The following is a 25,174-nucleotide window of genomic DNA, read 5'->3' on the forward strand; positions in this document are numbered from 1 at the left end:
ACTACCATGAACGCGCTATTACTCACCCGTCATATGCTAGAGCATCTATCTCCATTCGCCAGCCTACAGGACTGCCTGCTTTGGTGTTTAACCACAGCACCAGTAGGCCAAAGGTCGATCTCAGATCATCTCAGTTGCCGATCCACTGGGCGTCCACCAATTCCAGAACTGCAAGCCACTTGTCAGGCTGAGGTTCACCCTCAGATGTCGCCATTGTTGACATATGACATAGCAAACTGTCAGCTATCCCAACTAACGACATATCCACGAGAGATTGCTGTCCCAACGTCTGCTACAGCTGTGCATTATGTCCCAGGAATGCGTACCTCGCAGGTTCGCCACAATACTGAGTCATGGCAGGTGTAGTTTCTCTAGGCGTCTTCACATTTACACATCGTACACCAAAGGCCTTGGGTGCCACACCCAACCCCTGCACTCCGAATGTGGCCACGAGTTGTGACTAGTAAGCTGTTGTAAATAGATACATGAATGTAATAACTTAAAACTGAACTTAACTGGAAGTCTCTCATTTGTTCACTAGAGAACTCAAGCTTCTATAAGTTGTTCATAGTAGCAATCATTAGGTCTTTATTGGAATCGACAACCTTTAAATTTTTGTGTATTGTCGCGTAGGAGAAATTTAACGGAATTGTTAGTACTCACGTGAAGAACGACTGACTATTTGTTGTTTAAGATCAAATGCCACTTTTTTGTATTATGTAGGTATCTTGAATAAATCATTTTGCTATTCGTTTTCATCTTCTGTAGACTTTACTTGGCTGTAAGGGACAGCATTAAAAGATCTACTCAATTTTGTTTTTGAGTCATCGTAAATCTCCTGACTAGTTTGATGCAGCCCACTACGAATTTCTCTACTGTGTCAACCTCTTCATTTCAGAGTAGCACTCGCCTGCAATTATTTACTGAATATATACGAATCTCCATCTTCCTCTGCAATTCCTAACCTCTACAGCTCCCTCTAGTACCATGGAAATCACTCCGCGATGCCTAAGCAGATGTCCTATCACCCTGTCCCTTCTCCTTTTCAGTGTTTTCCACATATTCCTTTCCTCTCCGATTCTGCGCAGAACCTCCCCATTCCTTACCTCGTCAGTCCGTCTCATCTTCAATATTCTGTTGTAGCACCACATCTCAAATGCTTCGATTCTCTTCTGTTCCGGTTTTCTCACAGTCCATGTTTCATAATCACACAATGCTGTGCTCCAAACGCACGTTTTCCGAAATTTCTTCCTCGAATTAAGGCCTATGTTTGATACTAGTAGACTTCTTTTGTCTAGGGATTCCCTTCTTGTCAGTGCTAGGCTGTTCTTGACATCCTTCTTGCTCCGTCCGGCTTGTTTTATTTTGCTGACCAGGTAGCAGAATTTCTTAACTTCTTCTACGTCATGATCATCAATCCTGGTGTTAACTTTCTCGCTGTTATTATTTTTGCTGCTTCTCCTTACTTTAGGCTTTCTTCTATTTGCTCTCAACCCATATTCTATACTCATTAGACTGTTCATGCCGTACAGCAGATCCTGCAATTCTTCTTCACGTTCACTGAGGATAGCAATGTCTTCAACGAAACTGATCATTTATGTCCTGTCACCGTGAATTTTAATTCCACTCTTTAAACTTTCTTTTTTTTTCGTCTTTGCTTCTTCGACTTGTAGATTGAACAGTAGGAGCGAAGGACTACATCGCTGTCTGACACTTCTTTCTTGGTCTTCAAGTCTTACTGTTCTCTTTCTCTTGTACGTAGTGCTTATTACCGCTCTTTCCCTATAGCTTACCCCTATTCTTCTCAGAACTTCGAACATGTTGCACCATGTGACGCTGTCGAAAGCTTTTGCCAGGTCGACAAATCCTGTGTACGTATCTCATTTTTCTTTAGTCTTGCTTCCATTATCAACCGTAACGTCAGAACTGCCTCTCTGGTATCTTTACCTTACTTAAAGTTATACTGATCATCATCTAATACAACCTCAATTAACTTTTCTATTCTTCTGTACATTATTCTTGTCAACAATTTGGATGCATGAGCTGCTAAGGCGATTGCGCTATAATTCACACACTTGTCAGCCCTTGCAATCTTCGGAATTTTTTGTATGAGTCTTTTCCCGAAAAATTTACATTCTATACACCAACGTGCTGGACATGTGGCATGTAACTGAAAAAGTGCATGATGATATCTCCATCGGCAAAAGATTCCGGACTAGTTCCTCATTCGGATATCCGGGAAGCCTACCCAGGGTGAGGTGACCGTGAGAAATAGATTGAATGGCCAACTAAAGAGAGACGACCTACGAATCGGGGCGCGCAACGTCAGGAGATTAAACATGGCAGGGGAACTAGGAAATCTGAAATGATAAATCTCAGTCTAGATAAATCGTTATATATGTTAAGAACAGAAGAGGAACTATAACACCCTCTTAGAGAACCTCAGAAATGACATCTGTCTCACTAGATGACGTACCGCTCATTGGCTACGAAATGTGACCTTTCTGACTTTAAACCATGAACCTAGCAGCACAACGGAGATGATATTTCACAGGCATGCACTTCGATTCCGCATTATGCAAGAACAAGTAATGGTCCCCATCAAAAATTCATTCCAATGGTATTTATCATTTTATTCCAAACACGATAGTGCCTACCGAGCAAGGGGAAGCATTGCTAAGACTCCTATTCGGTGTGACTGTAATTAGAATTTCCGTCCAGAGATCCAGATTTAAATTTCCTTGATTTTCCGAAACTACTTACGGAAATATGGCAGTTGTAAGGGAACTTAGCTTAGATAACGCCAGACGATGCGTGTTGAGGGTGTGGACTTGGTCTCAGTAGTTATTCGCATAGCCAGCTCTACGTAGCTCTCTTCCACGTCAGTGAAGCAGACAAGTTCTTTCTTTGTGTCCCTAATGAACCTTATAAGTAAAAAATAAATGCCACTCGTACTAAGTCTTGTACACAGCCATAAATAAATAACCAGGCAACACTAGTACAGAATATAGATGGCATTACTGCTACCTACTCAGTGCGATTTGGGTGGATATCCTTAGCATTTGCATTGCCAAGCAAGCTGTACACTTCACGCCAACTTGACGTTCGATGGATGCGATCTTCATAGTGTTGCAGTTTTAATGGCCAACGTTGTATTCATGAAAAGCTAGTATCCACATTCACTCGTATGGAGACTTTAGTCTTCATCAGACTGAAAGATTCACTTTCTGATTAATATGCACGTAATATTTTCAAATTTCAATTGTTTTAATGTTCTACAAATGGAGAACATTGGAACTAGGAAAAATCTCACTCAGCTTCGTCGTCGGAACGCAAGCTCCACGACCATTAGTCTCACGAGCAGATTATATCTGTATCTGGCCACCTTGTCTGTCTGGCTTGTAAAACCAACGCTGTGCGAGCGGATGGAGCAGAGATAAAAGTAAGGGGAGAGGAACAGCGGCTGTGGTTGCCGTCAGCAGCGTGGCGTGCGGCGCCCTGCGCAAAATTAATGGAGCTGTGAGCCGCTACTGCGGTACACCACTTTACGGCCGGCCCCGATCACTGGTCAGCAGCGGCCTTGGCCCCTCGCTACTGGTCTGATGTATCACCCGCCGCAGGTACCGGCCTTCACTACTGGCATAGCGCATTGTCTGTATAACTGCCTCACGGCGAGCCAGGCACTGCAAACAACCTTGCTGCACATTGTCACATTCAATTAAGGCTCTGATAACAATACATGTAGCGTATCTTAGTCACAGGCACCAGTAATTTTGCTCAGTGCGTTTAGATCTTAACACAACTTTAGGTGTAGTGGTTTATGTGTGCTTCAGATCTGATGTCAAATCTCCTATGCTTCTGACTGACGGAAAAACATTCGCTACACCAAAATAATAATTAATGTATATTAATAAAACTTTTGAAATACATTTGTCCAGAAACTTATTTAAGTGATTAATACTATAAAACAACGGGTTAATGTAAATAAGGGAAGTCACTGCAGGTGTGAAATACAGCATAATAACCGGTGTAACTGACAGAATGTTGAATAGAAGCATGCATACGTGCACGAATCGTGTTGTACAGGTGCCATATTTTGGTTTCTATGATAGAGTTCCATGGATGTTGCACTAGGTCGGTCAATACAAGGATGGTTAATGCTATCTGTGGCACTGGAGTTGTTGTCCGATGATGTCCCATATGTACTCGACTGGAGACAGATCTGGTGATCGAGCAGGCCAAGGCAGGATGTCGACACTCTGTAGAACATGTAAGGTTGCAACAGCGTTACGTGGTCGAGGGTTATCCTCTTGGAAAACGCCCACCGGAATCCAGTTTATGAATGGCAGCACAGCAGGTCTAACCACTAGATTGAGGCACACATCTGCAGTCAGGGTGTGTGGAATAGCCACGAGAGCGCTCCTTCTGTCATACAAAATCGCACTCCAGACCATAACACCTGGAGTATGTCCAGTGTGTCTAGCATGCAGAGAGGTCAGTTACAGGCCCTCTACTGGCCTCCTTTTAACCAACACACACCCATCATTGGCACCGAGGCAGAACCAGCTTTCATCAGAAAAAGTAACAGACCATTACCCTGCCCGCCAATGAACCGTCGCTTGACACCACTGAAGCTGCAAAAGGCGGTGATTTGAGGTCAGTGGAATGGACGCTACAGGGCGTCTGGCTCGAAGCTGTCCTCGAAGTAACCGATTTGTAGCACTTTGTTGTATGATTGTGGTGCCACATGCTGCTCGTACTACTGCTCCAGATGCTGTCGATGCACTGGGGCCACAAGCCGTATACGATGGTTTACCTTTTGTTAGTGCCACGTGGCCGTCCGGAGCCGAGTCGTCTAGCGATCGCACATTTTCGTGATCACTGCTGCCAGGAATCATGTGCAATGGCTACATTCCTTCCAAGCGTTTCTGCAGTATCGCAGAAGGAACATTCAGCTTATCGTAGCCCTACTGACTTAAAGGCATTCCTGACTAGCATCAACTCACCACTTCCAATCTCAAAGGTAATTAACGCTCAGGAATGTTACACTGTGTATTTAAAGCAAACCTGGTTTGCATACTAACAGTGGAGCTCCTAGCACCACCCTTATGCGATTGGCGCGAAACTCGAATAGGCATCACTGTAATAACACGCTAACCAACTTGGCCGAGCGGTTCTAGGCGATTCAGTCGGAAACCACGCTGCCGCTAAGGTCACAGGTTCGAATCCTGCCTCGGTCATGCATGTGTGTGATGTCCTTAGGTTAGTTAGGTTTAAGTAGTTCTGAGTCCTAGGGGACTGATGACCTCAGATGTTAAGTCCCATAGTGCTTAGAGCCATTTGAACCATTTTGTCGCAAACTCCTTCATGGTGTTGCGATTTTTTCCGTCAATGTATACTCAGCCTGTCTTCTGTTCTGTCTGCTTATTCTTCTTTTTCTTCTTCGTCTTCTTCTCCTATCCCTTTTCTATCTATACTATAAGTATATGAACTGAAGTCTCATGCAATGGTTCTGTTTGCATGTTCCGGCTACTCCCAGTAACTACTGAATGTGTATCACTACTATTTTCACTAAGAAATGGACCTATTTTCGAGGAAGATTTACGTATATAATGTAATATATACATGTAAAAGATATTTACGTAGCGTAACTAAGGCGGAATAGGGTGAACCAGCCTGCATTCGTCGAGGCAGATGGAAAACCGCTTTAAAAAGCATCCATCGGCTGGCCGACACACCGAACCTCGACATAAATCCCCCAGGCGGATTCGTGCCGGGGACACGCACGCCTTCCTGCTCGGAAAGCAGCGCGTTAGACCGCGCGGTTAGCCGGGCGGGCTGGTAGAGACTTCCTTGCACCGGAATTACATGACAGCAAAGCTTCAGCTGAAAGTGGTAGAGGATGCAGCCTACCGATGACACGTGGCAGAGGGTATTTGAAGCAATGAAAAGTGGTAGAAAGAGACTCCGTACTGATGTTATGTGACAGAAGGAGGCTGTTTGTGTGGTGATGGATGCTTCTTACCGATTTTGCTTGATACAAGCAGCCTCATAATAATGTTAATCGCAGGGGGTGCTTCTTGGCAATTCTGCATTGCAGAGAGTGCTTTGTGCTGATGTTGCGTGGCAGAGACCAATGCGTACGAATATTGTATTGCGGAGGATGCACAGCACTGATAATACGTGGCTAATGGGGCTTCGTACTGATGTTGCGAGCAGAGGGTGCTTCATACCAGTTTTGCATGGCAGAGTACACTTTGTAAAATGTGGCGTGCACAGCGTGGACCGTACTGATTTTGCATGGCAGAGGGTGCTTCGTAACCATTTAGTGTGGCACTGGGTGTTTTGTACCGGAGTCTTTGGGCAGTGGGTGCTTCGTACTAACACTGTGTGGCAGAAGGTGCTGTATAACAGTTATGCGTGGCAAACAGGGTTTCGTAACATACACAAAAGTGTACAGCCCGACCTCGTCTGTTGACTCACACAGACCGCCGACAGTATAAGAAGGTCGTAATGTGTAATAAGCAGACATCTATCCAGACCACCACACATGAATTCCAAACTGCATCAGGACCTACTGCAAGTACTATGACAGTTACGCGGGAGATGAGAAAACTTGGATTTCATGGTCGGACGGCAGCTCATAAGCCACACATCACGCCGGTAAATGCCAAACGACGCCTCGCTTGGTGTAAGGAGCGTACACATTGAACGATTGAACAGTGGGAAAACGTTGTGTGGAGGGACGAATCACGTTAGACTATGTGGCGATCCCATGGCAGGGTGTGGGTATGGCGAATGCCTGGTGAACGTCATCTGCGAGCGTGTGTAGGGCGAGCGGTAAAACTCGGAGGCGGTGGTGTTATCGTGTGGTCGTGCTTTCCCCGGAGGGGGCTTGCACCCCGTGTTTTTTCGCGTCGCACTATCTCAGCACAGGCTGATGTTTTAAGCTCCTTCTTGCTTCCCACTGTTGAAGAGCAATTCGTGGATGGCGATTGCGTCTTTCAACACGATCGAGCACCTGTTCATAATGCACGGTTTGTGGCTGTGTGGTTACACGACAATAACATCCCTGTGATGGACTGGCCTGCACAGAGTCCTGACGTGAATCCTGCAGGACACCTTTGGGATGTTTCGGAACGCCGAATTCGTGCCAGGCGTCACCGATCGACATCGATACCTCTCCTCAGTGGAGTACTCCGTGATTTAAATAAAAAAAAAAAAACGCCACTATTTGTTTGCCAGTTCTCGGCTAATCTAGAAAGGTAATACCGTATTTACTGTCTGTAAAGTATACCGTACTAGCGACCACATGACCCGGCTTCATATGGGTAGCACTGAATACACTATGTGATCAAAAGTATACGGACACCAGGCTGAAAATGACTTACAAGTTTGTGGCGCCCTCTATCGGTAATGAGAGAATTTAATATGGTATAGGCCCACACTTAGCCTTCATGACAGCTTTCACTTTCGCAGGCATATTTTCAGTCAGGTATCTGAAGGTTTCATGGGGAATTGGCAGCTACAGTAAAATTATTCTACGGAATTTAGAAGAAGTATCAAACAACAGCATGAGAAATGCTGTTCAGGAAAGTGTAGACATGAATGACAGCAATACATGTATGGTTCAAGTGGCTCTGAGCATTATGGGACTTAACTTCTGAGGTCATCAGTCCCCTAGAAATTAGAACTTCTTACACCTAACTAACCTAACGACATCAAACACATCCATGCCCAAGGCAGGATTCGAATCTGCGACCGTATCGGTCGCGCGGTTCCAGACTGTAGCGCCTAGAACCACTCGGCCACCCCGGCCGGCATACATGTATGTCTGCAGCCCTTGATGCATCCAGGCAACGAAGAGGCCACAGTTCCCTAAATCGTGTAGTAACAGCTACCTCCTTGGGTAATGGAAAAATGTCATTGATGTGGAATGTATTACCAAGTATTGTCATGGTTGTACTAGTGAAACTGAAAATCACAAATGTTTGATTAATTTTAGTGGTTATAGTGGAAGGATGGAATCTGAAGGTGTTGTGAAGATATTTTACAGGTCAGTGGAGAAATGGAGATATATGGTACGATGTATACATCGTACCTAGGAGATGGGGACTCAAAAGGGCACCAAAAAGTTGGAGAATCTAAACCTTATGCGGACACAAGAACTGAAAAAATGGAATGTGTTGGAGATGCCCAGAAAAGGTTAGGTACAAGGCTGAGGAACTAGAAGAGGAATTTTAAAAGAAATAAATTAGCTGATGGTAAGAGCATTAGTGGACGTGGACGAAGAAATAGGCAGGCTGCAGTATTATTATGGACAAGCCATAAGACAAACTATAAATGACCTTCAGGGAATGAAAAAGACAGTATGGGCTAACTTCTTTCATAAATCTTACACATATAACAAACCACGTCATGCACTCTGCCCACCTAGCAGTGATTCGTGGTGTGTCTAGTAGAGGGCTGTTAGTCAAGATGAGACCTACAGCCATAACCATTCTTTGCGATTTGCTATAATGAATTTATAAATTCTATATTTAGGAATCTTAGTGACACAACTTTATTAGAGAAATGGGTACATGGTAGGACTCAAAACCCAAATGAAAGTTTCGGCGATTGTATATGGGAACAGATACCAAAAACTGTTCTCATAGGACTATATACTATGAAAATAGGTGTGCCAGATGCTGTTCTATGTTTCTGGGGGTGCAGTGACAAGGCTTAATGTTATGGAACTGATGGGTGTGCCTGGTGGACCAAATATCCATAGAGCTCTAATAGCCATTGACCGAAGGAGACTCTTTGAAGCAATTGAACATTTGTGGTAAGGTCTTATGGGACCAAACTGCTGAGGTCGTCGGTCCCCAGGCTTGCACACTACTTAATCTAACTTATGCTAAGGACAACACACACACCAATTCCCGATGGGGGAATCGAACCTCCGACGTGGAGAGCCGCGCGTACCGTGACAAAACGCCGCAGACTGCACGGCATTTGAAGCAGAAAAATCAGTGTAGAAAGCCACCAAAGAACCAACAATAAGAACAAGAAGTGTGAAAAAGAGATGGGAGGAAGAACAACACAGGATACAAGGTGAATGTGGATTTGGGATACATTAGTGCCATGCAAGTTTAATAGAAAAATGAAGTTTTAACTTTAACTTGAATTTCCCGAAAGTTAAATTACTTCATGTTCTGGTACACTTCGGCTAAAAACTATTAAATACAGAGAGCTGAAATTTTGTATACTGTCTTAAAAGATGCTTAACTAAAAATCAGACTACTTTTGTGACTTAATTTAGAAAATAAAATACTTTTTTGAAGAAAAACTCTGAATTCATTTCCAAAATTTTTGATAATGACACTTAAAATTTTTTTGTGCCACAATTTATGACAGCACCATCTTTTCAGTAGTCTGCTTTAAAGATCATAGCGTAAAGAACTTACAGCAAAAAAAAAAAATAAACTTACTTTGTGTTTTGAGTAAGGTGTACCTATGATGTACATAAATAATTAGCATGGTTTATTTCACTTGCAACAAAAAATACAATTTAAGAAATGTGTGAGAGTTAAAGCTGTGGTTCATACATAAAAATGTTCCAAAAAGATGTCTTAAAAGATAGAAAGCATTACATGGGCTTACAAGTCTTATTCTTTGAGTTACACTGTTTAGAATACAGACAATTTTTTCAAGGTTTCCCATGGTATTTACAGACCAGTCCAGTTAGCGAGGTTGTAGTTGTTATAGCTGACCATGCAGCACTTATTTCGAACTGTGCAGAGTTGCGAGGTTTGTCCATCCTATGGTCAACAGCAGGGAAAGTTTTGCGGTCTATTTACAATTGTATTAATACAAGATCCAGACGCTGCAGCAACTGAGACTTCATGATCTGCAGAAACGTTCTTAAATTTGCTCCCCGGTTTCTGGCATGGATCGAAGTTGATGACATGTGGCCACACAATATTTGGTGGAATAACAATACACATTTTACAGCACGGGGTGCAGTGAATACAGAGAACTGCCGAATTTAGGGTACCGTTAACCGATGTCTTTTGCAAGAACGGCCATTCCACTCGCCGTGTACTGTATGACTGTGTGTGGATTCTCGGTACGTTCTTCTTTGAACAGAATACATCCACGTAGCCCGTCACGTGCATTGCGACGTCTGTACGTTGTCGAGATCGCCTTGTACAGTTTGTGATTCCTGCTTTGGAAGAGTCCAACTGTGTGTAAACCACTGCTTTTAAGCAAGGTGGGGCAACAATTCATGTCGCTCGCCCAATGAAGGAACTGCTTAGTGCAACCTTCCACGAACGTGTTATCTCCAGAGGTTTTCCTGATGCATCGGCTGCAAGATCACTTGATCTGAATCCATACGACTTTTGGTTTTTGAGTATGTAAATGAATGCTTTTACGTGGGACACGTTCGGTCTCTACTTGATCTGAAGGCCAGTAACCAGGAACACGTCGCTCAGATTCCACAGCAACTGCTGCGAACAACGTCTTTTAAAGATGCAGAATGTCGTGGAGTCTCCATTACCCATATTGAAAAAGTTTTGTAACCTGTAGTTAACTATAAAATCAACACTATACCCTGCTCACTTGATTTTCTCCCCACGTCCCGTCCGGTCCTAAGCCATTACATATGGAAGCATTTCTATACATCTTTCTTACACTTACAGCGCCCGATTTGCACTTAATGCACAAAGTTGGAACTTATTTTTTTTCCGGGTAAACCAATTCCATATTAACGCATTAGAATATGTATGAAGTTCCGCTGCCATATTGTAATTACAGCCCACACAAACCTCTGTGAATAACTGCACTTTAATTGTAACAACCCGGTACTATGTAACACCGTTCCTAGACATGATAATAACTTCTGTTGGGCTAGGAAGACACTCCATAAGTTTCTTCACGTATTCCGTATCCAAATAAAGTTACTCAAGTATGATTAGAACCTCTTGAGCATCTAGTTTTGAGGGACGTCAATTGCTAAGTTTATCGTGTTGTTCAAAATAGTCACAGTCATTTTTATGGGATTAAGACTGGGTGGTTTAGCTGGCCAGTCTAGTTACCATAGAGTTCCTGAGTCTTCGCCAAACTAGGAACTGGTGCGTCCAGCCCTGCGCACACGACTTTTGCCATCTTAGAAGACGGGACTGTCCACAACATGCTCATCCAGTTGACGGAGAAGAAAGGGCAGACTTGCTCACCGAGTTTGTTGAAATAAACGTCCTGGTTCATGCTGACGGTGACGTGATTCAGTAGGCCAGTCATGGCACGAAAGACGCAAAACACCACATAACTCCCTTGGCCCTAAGGGCTCACAATGTTATTTAAACGCCTCACTAGGCCGTCAGTGCACTAGACATCTCGAATCATTTGGCAGGAGACAAGATACAGGGTGTTTCAAAAATGACCGTTATATTTGAAACGGCAATAAAAACTAAACGAGCAGCGATAGAAATACACCGTTTGTTGCAATATGCTTGGGACAACGGTACATTTTCAGGCAAACAAACTTTCGAAATTACAGTAGTTACAATTTTCAACAACAGATGGCGCTGCAAGTGATGTGAAAGATATAGAAGACAATGCAGTCTGTGGGTGCGCCATTCTGTACATTGTCTTTCTGCTGTAAGCGTGTGCTGTTCACAACATGCAAGTGTGCTGTAGACAACATGGTTTATTCCTTAGAACAGAGGATTTTTCTGGTGTTGGAATTCCATCGCCTAGAAGACGAAGTTTTCAACGGAGGTTTAATGTAACCAAAGGACCGAAAAGCGATACAATAAAGGATCTGTTTGAAAAATTTCAACGGACTGGGAACGTGTCGGATGAACGTGCTGGAAAGGTAGGGCGACCGCGTACGGCAACCACAGAGGGCAACGCGCAGCTAGTGCAGCAGGTGATCCAACAGCGGCCTCGGGTTTCCGTTCGCCGTGTTGCAGCTGCGGTCCAAATGACGCCAACGTCCACGTACCGTCTCATGCGCCAGAGTTTACACCTCTATCCATACAAAATTCAAACGCGGCAACCCCTCAGCGCCGCTACCATTGCTGCACGAGAGACATTCGCTAACGATATAGTGCACAGGATTGATGACGGCGATATGTATGTGGGCAGCATTTGGTTTACTGACGAAGCTTATTTTTACCTGGACGGCTTCGTCAATAAACAGAACTGGCGCATATGGGGAACCGAAAAGCCCCATGTTGCAGTCCCATCGTACCTGCATCCTCAAAAAGTACTGGTCTGGGCCGCCATTTCTTCCAAAGGAATCATTGGCCCATTTTTCAGATCCGAAACGATTACTGCATCACGCTATCTGGACATTCTTCGTGAATTTGTGGCGGTACAAACTGCCTTAGACGACACTGCGAACACCTCGTGGTTTATGCAAGATGGTGCCCGGCCACATCGCACGGCCGACGTCTTTAATTTCCTGAATGAATATTTCGATGATCGTGTGATTGCTTTGGGCTATCCGAAACATACAGGAGGCGGCGTGGATTGGCCTCCCTATTCGCCAGACATGAACCCCTGTGACTTCTTTCTGTGGGGACACTTGAAAGAGCAGGTGTACCGCCAGAATCCAGAAACAATTGAACAGCTGAAGCAGTACATCACATCTGCATGTTAAGCCATTCCGCCAGACACGTTGTCAAAGGTTTCGGGTAATTTCATTCAGAGACTACGCCATATTATTGCTACGCATGGTGGATATGTGGAAAATATCGTGCTATAGAGTTTCCCAGACCGCAGCGCCATCTGTTGTTGAAAATTGTAACTACTGTAATTTCGAAAGTTTGTCTGCCTGAAAATGTACTGTTGTCCCAAGCATATTGCAACAAACGGTGTATTTCTATCGCTGCTCGTTTAGTTTTTATTGCCGTTTCAAATATACCGGTCATTTTTGAAACACCCTGTATGACCATACTACACATCTCCAGACGGAATAATTTTTGGCCCATGAAACACGTGCAGCGTTACGTGAAGCTGAAAGATATGGTCTTTTCCAAAGTGTCTAAATCGGTTTGTCACTTGCATGCAATTCTCTCGCAATTTTCGCTCGCAAACAGTTTGTAGAGGACCTGCACTTACTGACAGCGGCAATTATCGATGGGTTTTAAACCGAATATCACTGATAATGCGTAAGACTCATCTTTCGTCCCTTCTGGCTAGGATCGTTCTGAGCGTTCTACAAGCTGTTTTATGGGAGTGACTAGTTTTCTGTCCGATGCACTTATATTACTTTGCTTTTCAGAATTAATCGAGCGGGTTAATGCACCTCGGGTGGCTACAGAGAGAGAGTATTTACCTTCGCAAAATCGAATTTATCGACATTCCACAGGTGTAGTTCAAATAGGCACTAGACTTCGACTTATCTTCATTTATATGAAGTTGTTGCTTGTATATGCTAAAGACGTCGTCAAGGAAACATCCGACTTGACTTTTATAAATGAGGTAAATAACACTGATTTTTAAGTATTATTTCCACTGTTTTACATTATTACAATTTAAAATTTTCTATTATCTAAGCGCTAATTGGTACACAATATTTTTGAGTTAATCCGTCTTTTGCAAAGACGAATAGATTTGATTGGTTTCCCAACACATATGGTTGTCCATGGGAGAAACATGTATTTCCCAAGTCTAAACCGAAAATAGACATTGTTTGGCGTTCAGACTTATTGATGGTCTTCGCGAAAGCCAAACGATTCGGAAATTGACGCCTTCTAAATAGCGTTGGAGATTCTGACGGATCACTGGAATACTTGGCTACAGGACGATTTTTTCTTTAAACTTTCCCGTCAAAATGGTTGCTTCGACAATATTTTCGGTGGTCCTTTTGACAACCGTTGCATAATCTAGGTGGGTTTAAATTATGGAGAAGAATAATCGGTGAAACAATCTTCAACCGAAGATTATGTAGTGACATTCCTGGTATAACCAGAGAATTTAAAAATTCAGCTGGAAAATTTATGGCTTCTTTTTCATCTACTATTGCGTACATCGATTTAAAGGACATTAAAGCACCGGGCAACAACTGTTGTAACTGGAAATTAATTTCGTCAACATTAACAGTTCTTGCTGTAAAATAGCACGATTACTGACCCAATTATGATCTTAATAATTATTCAATGTATCCGCGAAGACACTTTCAATTAGTTGTATCAACAACAGAGCACAAATCGTCTGGCAATCTGATGTTTTGTGTATTATGATGCAGTTCTATTTCAGGAATTCGAATATTCGGCAGTTGCTTAGAAAATACTTGTGCCGATGGATCATTTTGCAATTGTACTCGCAAGCTCGTGGTCAGTCGAAATATCTAGACCCTTTGCCATAAAAATGATTGTTTTAAACATCCGTTAACCTCATCGACAAAAGTATAACAAGGAATGACTGGTAATGTCTGCCGGAAATCACCAGACAGTAGTAAGACAGTACCACAGAAAAGTTTATCGTTATCCTTCAAATCTTGCATATTTCTATGAAATGTTTAGAGTGAATGTTTATGAGCCATAGTACACTCATCCCAAATTATAGTTGAATTGTTTTGCAGCACTGCAGCCATTCCGCACTTTTTTTAAAGTTACACATTGCGTTTGGTTTGTTATGAATGTCTAATGGCAACTTAAATGCCGAATGTGTCGAACGTCCACCATCTAACAATGTTGCAGCAATTTTCTATTGCGACAGTATCTTCGCAAGTATTAATGATATTAAAAATGTCTTACCGGTTCCACTTGGTGCGTATAAGAAAGAAAAACTGCCTTGTTCAACATCAACGGTCAGCATAATCCGCTTATAAATATTTGTTTGTTCATCTGTCAAATAGCTTATTATTTGCAATAACTGTAGCTAAGTTAACGTCGTTACACTGCTTTTCTCGTTCCATTTCACTGTTATTTAAGTCTGTAGCTGGGCGATCAGGTGATAACATGTCATAATGACTAAGTGGCAAATTTGAAATTAAAATTCATAAATCTTCGATCAACACTAATGCTCCATTATACATTTCTTGTATGAAATCTACATTCGGACACTAGTTTGTTTGTTTAACTCGGTGTAGTATGTTTACAGTCATATCATTTTCGTATTTTTCCCACAAAGCTGATGATTGTGTTGGATAACATGTTGTCAAAATAATTGCAAACAGATGACGAAAATTTTTCAGGGTGTATGTTAACAATGCATCAGCAAGTGTCAAGCTCGAATTACTGTCTTCTTCCATTACCTGCAACTCGCGACATACATCTTGATAAGTATTGAACACTCGACCCTTAACTGTTCGTAAAAATTCGAAAGATGTTGATCCAGGAATATTCACCAACAACAAATGCAGAAAAAGCCATTCGGGTTGTTTTGGACTTACTGTGTAAAGTCGTCTCTATATCTTGGCTTTAAATGTGCCTGGGATTGATGGATGTGGTTTTCCTTATTTACGTGGCTCCCAATTTTTTCCATAACTTATTTCATGTAAAATAGCGTGGAACTTCGGCATATAATTATGTTATGCAAATCAGCCGAACACAGATTTTGACACGATGTGAAAAATTCAGTTAGTGTCGTTTTTGGTGGCTAAAGTGCTCTTTGGAGGATAATTTTTTCGGTGAAATATACACGGTGATCGTTTTCGAAATGTACTGCAAGTAGCCGACCGAAGTGGCCGTGCGGTTAAAGGCGCTGCAGTCTGGAACCGCAAGACCGCTACGGTCGCAGGTTCGAATCCTGCCTCGGGCATGGATATTTGTGATGTCCTTAGGGTAGTTAGGTTTAGCTAGTTCTAAGTTCTAGGGGACTAATGACCTCAGCAGTTGAGTCCCATAGTGCTCAGAGCCATTTGAACCATTTTTTTGTACTGCAAGTATCTGGATAGAAGGGTGTCTTTCGCGTATGGGAAAACAAGAAACTACGCCAGATAGCTTCGTTCCTGCTAATGTACATAACCTTCTAGCTTCTGGTATCGTGTTATCTCGTCATTTTTGTTTATATTTTGTACTTCAAATACGGCCAGATCACTATCTTTATTAACATATTTGCAAATGTACTACATGGATTTTACGGAAGTGCAAATCTCTAGATTAGTACGAGCCTTAAAAGTTTTTGAAAGCAATGGTGAATATGATACTATCCACTGATTGTCAATTTCAACTTGATGTGTAGAATTTGACATTCGTATTGAAAATATGCGACCACCACTTTCAGAGTTTCTGCGGCGATACAATGGATAGCCGTCGATATCCTTAATAGTATCATTTGAATGTGGTTTTGGGAAACGCTTCTTACATTTTTCATCTTCCATGGATGACGATGTCATGTTGGAAGCATCGCACGGCCCGGGTGTGACTGATAACAATGTCAAACAATACTGGTCAATTAATAGATCCGGAATTTCGGCAGAAATTATTTGATCAATTTATTATGGACTGATTTTATCATCAAGCCAAATCAAAAACTGAGAATGGGGCTAACTTTGCTTTAGCCACTCAATAGAATACAGTCTGCCACCTGTGTTACCGAAAACCGAGTGTTATACGATTAAATCAATGATTTTAATGTTTGTTTGAACACACGTGCAGTAACATCATCATGACGATGTATTGATTGTTGGTCTGGTATTAACAAGGTCTGTATTTCTTCCCAAATCGGATTACAGGTAAATGCCATAAAGAAATCAGGACAACTGTAATGACGTACGTAAGTCATCCATCCTGACCTTGCCAGGATATTAGAGGATACTGAAGTGCGTCATACGAATAGTGTAGGTCTGAAATTGTACTAGCAGTGCTGTCTCGACGTGCGATTTTGATGTCTGTTGTCAACTGGATCACCAACCATATAACAGTATCTTCATCTACCGTTGACTCGTCGAACCTGCCAGCGTGTTCTCCTGATGGTACTTAGATGACGATTTCGTAGTTGTCATTTCTTAACTGTGGAGAAACTGTTTTAAACAGTTGAATAAGTTGATTAAAGTTTCCCAAAAAATTTTACAACAATTCCACAATTGCTCTCTCTTCTGCCTGTTCGATGAAATCATACTGGCACCAAGTTGTCACGCGTTTCTGCCCGTAAAATAAATTTGGTGAAACTTTGGATTATCATTAGGCACCGGCGTCGGAGACCCAATATGGTTATACACCAGGCCTTGGATTCTGGATGTAGTTAGAAAATTACGTCCATCGGATATGAGATGGCAAATTTTAGTTGCCCCAAACGACGTCCTTTGAAAGCAAGAACTGAATTTGCGTGTCTCACGTAGAAACATTCTCGAATCGTCTGATTCGCCAGCAACAAGTCATTATAAGGGTTCCTGCGGAGTAGGAGGAGGTGACAGTACAGCTTTTCCTGATGCACAATACATACCGATTGCCTCATTACGAAACTTTAACGCTTGACAGTATTGGCATATTTTATCCACTGCACCAATTTTAATTTTAAGATGTGCAGAGTAATCAGTGTCTGGTGCATATTCGAACGCAAGGCAAACGAATGATGCACGTGTTAATGCACGGATGGTTTGCTGCCTCTGTCCTACGCGTTCTCTGAATTTACCGTTCCGCGCCGCTCTTTTTCTCGATATATTTTGTCGCAGACATTCGTCACACTGCTCACGAGATCATTCTCTACGATATTAATCTGTTCTGATTCAGTGAGCTGCGTTTCTTGACGTGAAGTGTTCTTCCGATTCATGAGCTCTCTCATCACGCCTGGGTCGTGTTTCTCTGCTACACTCATTGCTAAGGTTAGATTTATTCCGCAGAATTATAGTGAAATTAAAAATGATGATAATATTTATTATTTTAATAAATAAATTAGATCAAAATTAATTAATTAATTAACAATTAACAGATTAAAAATCAAAATAAAATACTAATCATAACATAGAAAGCAAGCAAGAAATACTTTCACATTTTCGAGATGGTATGAAGATCAACGGAAAAAATTATTTATTAAGTTTTATGTTATTATTTATCTGTTAAAATGATAATAATAGGATACACTGCACGATTATAACACAGTACGCAATACAATTGTAAAAATGATACACGAAAAATTAAAATAACACTTATGTCATAAACATAAACAAATATCACGTGGAATTGATTGCGGCCTCTAGCAATCGAAACTCGACGCCATCAACTGGATGTCTACCCAACCGAGATGTCAAAACATGATAGCGTTGCGTCGATGAATTAACTTACACCGCTATCTGTTGGGAATCATAGAACTTACAAATAAATACACACTATTGTTGTATAATAAACATTCAATAGGAATGAATAACAAATATTGAGGCCAATAATCGAGATAAAAACTATTGTATGTTTTAAATTGAATCAAATTACACATACTCGCAAAAATTCCTTGAGATCGGTTTAGTAGCTCCGGAGTTTATCCTGGACATACAACGCGACAGGAGAATTTTCTGTATATAAAGATATGTTGTTTGTGATGACAAATACTCATTACTACAACTTATTCAGTTACAAAAACATCACGTTACAGTTGTTGCTGTGGCAAAACAGATAGTCCGCCACAATTACACAACAAATTAGCCTCTGCATGTATAGTTTATATTATCATCGGTTATTTATTTACGAGCCCGGTCTCGTAAAGTGACATACGGCCGGGAGAGTGGTGTGCTGACCACGTGCCCCTCCATCTCCGCATCCAGTGACGCCTGTCTGCTGAGGATGACACGACGGCCGGTCGGTACCGTTGGGTCTTCATAGCCTGTTTGGACGGAGTTTAGTTTAATTTGTTTATTAGTAAAAAGGTGTAGTACTGTACTGTATCACTTGAATAAAGAAGTAAGGCAGGGCATGTAAGAGTAAGTCGTGAATATCGCTAGTTTCCCACTCCTAATTATCTAAAAGACATAATTTCAGCTATAGAGATAATTAATCTGTATAATACTGGAACGCAAAATTAATATAAAATTGTGTCTTATTTGTTTAATATCACTATGCTCAAAATTTTTAAATAACTTCGAATGCAGCTATAGAAGTTAAGAGCTCACGTAGTGGTCACATGAACAAATTGAGAAAAAAACAGAGCACAGCAGGACGAGGGGTCTTTTATCAGTGTCCTCGTTTGGAGTGAGAACTGCGAGGCGAAGGGCCGCTGGTGTGTCTATCACAACGTGGTAGGCAGTTTGAACTTACTCAGTTTCGGTGAAGACAGTTTCCAATTGTGGAGACGAGTGATATTTGTTACGATTTTGTATGAACAACTGTAGTGATCTTTGTATGTGATTATGTTACTCAGTGGGCTGAGTGAGCTACATAAATGAGGGAAATTAACCGGCATTGATGAGTTTAGAGTATTGGATCATGTCACTTTCCGAGTAAAAGCATTACCTGTGTAGTAACTTACTGTTCACTTGCACTGCTATGATAAAATAATGTTAAATTATTTCATTAATAGTTTCTGTAAGACCACCAATTGAGGGAACGTATTTGTTCTTACTTGATTTTCCACACTTGTGCTTTCGTTCACTGTTCGATACGCTGTATTATTATCATTGGAGATGTATAGGGCACAACGCAACAGTATACAATCAACCCCTAGACCAGAAGTCGAGTCACTAAATGCATAAGATGGCTATCTGAACATGGGACTCCAGTTTATGTATAAAGAGAAGATTTAACTAAACATTTTTCATTTGCTTACTATAACGTGACTCCCACTTACACTTTATGTTTAGATGCAGTAATGTTCGCCTATTATTCTTTCCACGCACTTTGAATGAAATATGTGTTCAAACGGCAAAAGATATTTTATATGTGATATAATTACAATCTGACAAGCTTCCGATGTTTTATTTTACTTGTACTGTGAACGCTTGCTTCTTGTCCAATTTCATGATTCTAGGTCAATGGGAAGTGCCCAACAAGATTTAACAAGTGAGTTTACGAGTATCAAAATATGTGACGTACACAACCGAATCTTCCGATAGCTTTAACTTAGAAGCTTACAGTTTTTATGCAGCCGAAGGACAGTAGGTTTTAGTATGTCACCTAAATTGGAAATTGATACGCCAACCTGTTCCACAGAAAAAGCGGTCTTAAAAGATGGACAGACTGACAGACGCATAAAAAGAGAAAAAAAAATTCTTTAGTGTGATATAATTAGAAGTAAACAGTTTTCTGGTTCATTCCATATCATGCACTATAAAAACTTGCTTCATTTCAACTTTCATTATTCTAGATCAACGGGAAACACCTTACAGATTCGGATGAGTGACTTTGCGTGTTTAAAAACATGTTACAAATACAGCCGAATCTTTTCATCCCATTGACTCACAACGATAAATTTTTACACCGTTAAGAGTCCATAGGCCTTAATATCTGACATAAACTTGAACTTGATACGCAAGCAGGTTTCAGAGAAGAAGGAGTCTTAAAAAACAAACTGACTGACAGAAGGATAAAAAAATGACAAAAAAATTCTTTCGTTTGATGCGATTACAAATTAGCAGTTTTTCGATTTTTTCTTTACTTATTTTGTGAAAGATTTCTTCCTACGATATTTCTTGATTCTGTGTCAACGCGAAGCATTACGTAGTTTCAAATGAGTGACCTTTCGATTATCAAAATGTGTGACATAAGTGGCCGTATCCTTTCAATTTATTGACTTAGAAGTTTATAATTTTTACATCACCATGGTACCGCACACCTTAGTATGTATCATACATTTGAAAGTCATACGCCAAAGTGTTACAGAGAAGGAGGGTCTTAACAGACACACAGACAAATGTACACATACAAAATACGTAAAAATGTTTTCTCATGTTATATAATTGCAAATGAACAATTTTAGGATTCTCTCCTTGATTTTTACTCCGACATCTTATTATCATCGAATTTCATGATTCTATTTCAACGGGAAGCACCCGGTAAATTGTGATGAGTAAGTTTTCGAGTACCAAAATAAATGACCTTATCTTTCGATTGATATTACTTTTAAGCTTAACATTTTTACGTTTCCAAGCGACTATAGACCTTAATATGTGGCATAAATTTCAACTCGATACGTCTAGCCGTTCCTGAGGAAAATTATTCTTAACAGTGGACAGACAGATAGACAGACAGACAGACAGACTGACGGGCAACAAACCGATCATATAAGAGTTCCGTTTTTACAGGCCGAGGCACGGAACCCTGAAAATGAAATAAGCATTGGCAACAAACTGTCAAAGCACGGAATTCTGGCTGAACTCCTTTACGCCCACCCCTACCATTAAGTGCATCATGTGTCACCGTCAGCTGTTCTCCCAAATTTGTTTGTAAGGTCAACACATATGTTACAGTCGGGAAATTAGCAGTAGATATCTATGATCGTAGTCAAAGATGGTCTAATTTTGAAACTAATGCTAACAAGCTCAATATCTTCCAGATTTTGATCTTAATTTTTTTGAAAATCCAGGATAATATGTTTCGCAATAGAGGGGTTGGTCGGTTTGGGGGATTGAAGGGACCAGACTGTTACGGTCATCGGTCCCGTAATAGAGAGGTTTGTACAACTACATGAGTAGGTAACTGCCAAAGACATTTCAGTAAAAACCCTTGGCACCCACATACATATGGAAATATAATCATCACGATAAAATAAGAGAAATCAGGGCTCGCACAGAAAAATTTAAGTGCTTGTTTTTTCCCACGTGCCGTTCGAGAGTGGAACGGTAGAGAGACAGCTTGAAAGTGGTTCATTGAACCCTCTGCCAGGCACTTTATTGCGAATAGCAGAGTAATCACGTAGATGTAGGTAGATGTAGGTGATACCAGTATGATCGCTATGATTGCCCTCCGTAAGCTGTTAGTGGGCAAGACAGAGATACTCTTGTTCCCAAGGAGGATTTCGGAACATCCATAAATTCGTTTCATGACGCAGAGTTACAGCGAATGATTAACGAAGCTAGTGCAGTTATTATATATAATGACAACTGGATATTAACTGGTGACGCTAAACGTCAGAATGTATTAAAGAACTTCATAAATCACTACGTGCTAATACATACGAGACATATAGAATTATGACTGTCTGCTTAGGACGGCTCTTTTTAATTTTTTGTGTACTACGTGTGATTATAGGCCTGTACGACTCTTGATTTCTGTGATACAGCGTATCATTTCGCAAACTGACATGTCCTGACGCATTTTTCAGTTTTATCATGTAATTTTGTTATGTGTTGGTCCAACATAACAGATTGCGCTCCTTTCTCACTCTCTTTAACTCCCAGGCTCTCTTTTCCACTCTCTCCCTCTCCCTCCCTACCTACCTGTCAACCTCCGTCTCTCCCTCTCTCCCTCCTTCCCTGTCTCCCTTCCGCCCTCTCTCCCTCCCACTCTCCCATTCTCTCTCTTCCTTCATCATTTCCCTTTCTCTATAACGTGCCTTCACTCTACGTTTCAGCCTTTATAAATGTCTAGATAGCTTCCCTTTCCTGTGTTTCTACATAAATGTGCACAAAAATAGGAAGAGTAATAAAAATGGATTGTGTACATTTGGGAGATTTCATCGACCGAAACAGAGGTGAGAATTACTGGCAGCAATAGGATAACATTTGGGACACTGTTTCGAACAACATCTACGCTAAAAGCGCTTCATGGGTTCCTTAGCCTTCCTTTCGTAAAAAGCACAAAGGAAAGTTCTTGCAGTAAGCACTGTGTTAAAAAAAATTGAATATTTCCGCACTTTAAAATTCTTTAGCGTGTGCCGATCGTTGATCATCCTGTCAAATGTACTTGCAAACCCAGACTAGATTCTACCCTGCAGTATTTACCGTTTCCTCGGTGCCAAGAGCAGGGATCTCCTTTATAGACCATTCTAAAAGGGTGACACATCGCCGATATCCGATGATTGATCGGATGCACTCCGCGCATTTGAGAATATGGCTCGGCCTTTGCTGAATCACCGATATTCTGGAGGAGGCCTTGAATGTGTCATAGCTTCCCTTTCATACTTGTTGTGTTGTTTATCTTAATCTTTAAAGATTCATTAGAAAACAATCCAACGCGTTCTCATTACCAATAACTGTATGCAACAAAAAGCGTTATAGGATATAGGCTGTAAGTCAACTTGAGAGTGAGTAGTGCTCGTAGCCTTTTCTGCAAGAACGCTATGACTATCCTTCAGAACACTAGGAATCAGGGTCCCACTAAGCAATGTGCACTGACTGAGGGAAGCGTTCGTATGCGTTTCTTGTGTAATTTATAGATTCAGCGAGTGACGTGGCCCATTCGTTGATTTGAGATGAAAGCACACTTTGAAATTCTGAAGTTATTACAGATATAACATAGGGGATGAAAAGTTACCTTCGACTTTTACAGAAAACCGACTGAAATGATAACAGTCGAAGGGAATCAATGAGAAGCAGTAACTGATTAGGGAGTGAGACAAATTTATAGCCTATTCTCTGTTCTATGTAATCAGTACATCACGTAATCTGTAAATAAAACAATGAGAAATATGAATGAATTAAGGTAGGAAATTCGAAAAGGATAGCCGTAGAAAAGTTAATTATCATATCCAAAAAATCAAATTAATTCATGAATTTTATATTTGCTAGTAGCCTAATGTCTGCAGTCCCCGCGCCACACCGTTGCACGACGGCAAGAACAGTCAAAACAAAATGGCGTGATCTATTGATAAAGTTAAGCGTCGCGTAATCTTTCGAAAAGGTGCGTTGTTTGCTGTTTGGGAGTCGCGGTGGTTGCTGCATGTCGAAAAGAATTTATTTTTATCATCGGAAGAGCATATGCCCACGAAAGGCAAAGATTCTATGTTCATATCCCAATAAAAGACACAGTTTTAATCTACGAGGAAATTTAAAATCGGCACACATTCCATCGCTGAGTGAAAAATACATTGTGAATGAAAACTTTGTTGGCATTCCGTGTCAACATCAAATGTTGCAGAGAGTCCCCTTTAACGTATAGTGATGCACCTACACCAGGAGAACCAAATCCAGATTAAAATACTTTTAGGAAACTTCCCTTTCAGCATAGCAGCGCCCTCACGCTGGGGTCAATATAGTGTAGAACTAGGTAGAGCTCAGCTCCAGTTCGAGGGCTCGAAGTGTTTACGTTTCAGATGAATTTGTAGTGTTGTTAATGTCCAACGTTATGCCACAAGATAACAGTTCCTTGATCAGTGCATCAAGTGATGCTTTGCTAGTTCTTGACAGTTGTAAATTATCCAGAACTCCTACGGCAAAGAAATTTGTCAAAGTTAAGTAAATCTTTTATTCATTTCTGCAATAAAGTACACTAATATTTCGTCTGTACGTGTTTGATGAGCCTTCTCACAGATCAATCAAAGAACCCAAAGTTGAGGCCAGACGAAAGTAGTTTCACCTGGTCACAACACAAACAGTAAAAGCTTGTTACAAATGATCGTTTCAACTGTATTACAAATTGGACAGCGTAATTTAATCACATTACAGCGATGTGTTCAGTATAAAACTAAGAATTTCACAGAGTGTTTTCATGGATTTTTCCTGGTTGGGCATTGGGGAAAAAACCGTTTCTAAAATAATTTAATCGTATTTATAAAATGAAGTAGATACACTCATATCATTATCACAGGGAAGTAAAATTCGTTACGATGTGTTACTAAACATGTCTTTTTGCGTGGTCATCATCCGAAGGAAGCAGAGAAAATTTCTTTCGTATGTAAGAAACTCTTTTTTCTTACTACAGTGTATATTATTTGTTCCGGCGCATTTGGCGTTTTACTTTAAGGGATCTTATACAGTTTTATTTTGATGTGCGATATTTGTAGATTATAAAAACGTTCGTACCTTTTTTACGTAAATAAATGATTATTTAGAGTTATTAGGGGTTTGTCTGGCATCTGCGTTTCCCATTATCTAGTCACGTGCTGGACGTCGCACTATAACTTTACTTGCGTAACATAAGTACATTTTCATGTTACGAACTTTTTTCTTTGATATTATCATGTTCTTTGTGCTAATTTCTGTGGATCACTATTATTCTTCTATCACTAGCTGTAGATATTTTACCGAAAAGTGTGATTTAAAGTCGTAACTACTTGGCGTTTACTTTATGTCTCTTCCTACTTTGTTTGTTTATGTATATGTTGGCAAACTAACCAACTGTATACTGAAAACTAACATCTGTTTATTTCCGTT

Source organism: Schistocerca piceifrons, chromosome 1, assembly GCF_021461385.2.
Source record: "Schistocerca piceifrons isolate TAMUIC-IGC-003096 chromosome 1, iqSchPice1.1, whole genome shotgun sequence".
Classification (NCBI taxonomy): domain Eukaryota; kingdom Metazoa; phylum Arthropoda; class Insecta; order Orthoptera; family Acrididae; genus Schistocerca; species Schistocerca piceifrons.